This window comes from Sinocyclocheilus grahami, unplaced genomic scaffold (assembly GCF_001515645.1).
Source record: "Sinocyclocheilus grahami isolate Dianchi unplaced genomic scaffold, SAMN03320097.WGS_v1.1 scaffold240.1, whole genome shotgun sequence".
Taxonomy (NCBI): domain Eukaryota; kingdom Metazoa; phylum Chordata; class Actinopteri; order Cypriniformes; family Cyprinidae; genus Sinocyclocheilus; species Sinocyclocheilus grahami.
Genome location: NW_015505419.1, coordinates 1,498,978 through 1,500,607, shown reverse-complemented (window position 1 = coordinate 1,500,607; position 1,630 = coordinate 1,498,978). Strand labels below are relative to the sequence as shown.

Below are 1,630 nucleotides of genomic sequence, written 5' to 3'. Positions count from 1 at the left end.
AACACAATCAAGCCTAGAAAAAAACCACTGAACCACCCCTTTAATGTGCATCTCAGTTTGATTGCTGGTTGTCAGATTTGAGTGTTGATTATTAAATAAAGATGAATTCATTTTAAAACTTTAATTTTGGTTTTGTTAAAAAATTCAACTCGGTGCATCACTAGAATAAATTATTTTTATTAGCTTGTGACTTCATTTCTACTAAGAAATAAGCATTTAGCTTGGTTATGTTTAAAGTTCCCTTGAAATTGTTTCAGATCATTATTGTGCCTTGGAAGCCTTTATACACAAACCACTGCCTGTTTAGGCATTGAGTGACTGGATAAAACACTCTTATTAATTTTACTTGTCAAAGGAGCATTGACATAGAAGTCCTAAAGGTGCAGCTGCCAAAAACAGGCCGTTTAATTTGAACTATGTGTCCTAACCATGATGCGATATAATCTTCATATGCAAGATCACCAGAACTTACTTTAGCTGTGGTCTGACAAATCCTTTCATTTTGGCCTTTCTCTTTCAGCACTGCAGTGACCAGCGTCCTCACAGCCTAGAATAAACAAGCCAAAAAAAGCTGTTCCTTACTGAGCAGGCAGAAAATCTGGTTCTTCACATGCCTTGAGCAAACTAAACCAAAGATTGAATCAAATGTACACATTCGCAGGAATGGATTTCTTCAAGACTGACAGGTTTAGTGGGGATAGATAAGCATTTCGTTGAATTGCTGTGGAATCAGAACCTTGTTTTACCTCTAAATGCTTAAGTCATCAGTCTGTTCTTGAGTGCTTTACCTGGGCTTGAATGAGGGAGCTGGGGAACTCAAACCTGGTCTTCAAAGTTTCAGTCATCTCCAGAAATCACAAATGATGCCCCATACTGAAAACAAACAACATATGGAATTGGTCATTTAGTCAACTTAAAAATAGATTCCCAGCCATATTTACTTGCAAAATTAGGCATATTTTTGAGAGAAACAGGAAATTCAATTCAAAGTCAATCTTATCCTAGAGGACTTGATTGGATCTTGGAACAATTGTCTCAAGATGACAAGATGCAGAAAAATAGGTGTTGAAAAGGTAAGAGCTGTAGCCATTTTGAAAAAAAATAGGAAGCCAAACATTTCTTCAGAATAATCATTTCTGATAAATGGCATACAATAAAACCAGGAATGTGTACTAGCAATGAAAATAAGTACACTGCACTGTAAAATAATTTTTTGAAGTTGTAAATAAAGAAGTGGTTTTACAAGAAAATACGATTTCAGTTTTTTTACTTTAAAATTTCAGGTTTAATTGAATGTGTTATGTATTTGTATTGTAAAATGTCACAAGCAATTTCTGGGTTAAAATTGTTTCTACACCATTTTCATTTCATTGAACTGTACAGAAATTTGGAGTCTGTAAGACGTTAAGCTATTGTTTTTGAAAGTCGTATCTTATGCACACAAAGGCTGCATTTATTTCATCAAAAACACACAAAAAAAGTGAAATATTATTACAATTTTGAATAACAGCTTTCTATTTGGATGTATTTTAAAATCGACTTAATTCCTCTGATGGTAAAGCTGTTTTTTTTAGCAGCCATTATTTTCAGTGTCACATGATCTTTCAGAAATCATTCTAATACGCTGATT

At 33.8% G+C, this 1,630-nt stretch overlaps 1 long non-coding RNA gene across 1 annotated transcript in view; it reads right to left on the bottom strand.

Moving 5' to 3' along the window:
* Positions 1–471: 471 nt before the first annotated feature.
* Positions 472–1,630, bottom strand: part of LOC107597923 (uncharacterized) — a 2,990-nt gene continuing 1,831 nt past the window's right edge. Inside the window, exons 2-3 of the long non-coding RNA XR_001610506.1 lie at positions 789–873; positions 472–547 (exon numbers count right to left, since the gene is read on the bottom strand). This is a non-coding gene — a long non-coding RNA (uncharacterized lncRNA). The remainder of the gene's footprint in view (positions 548–788; positions 874–1,630) is intronic.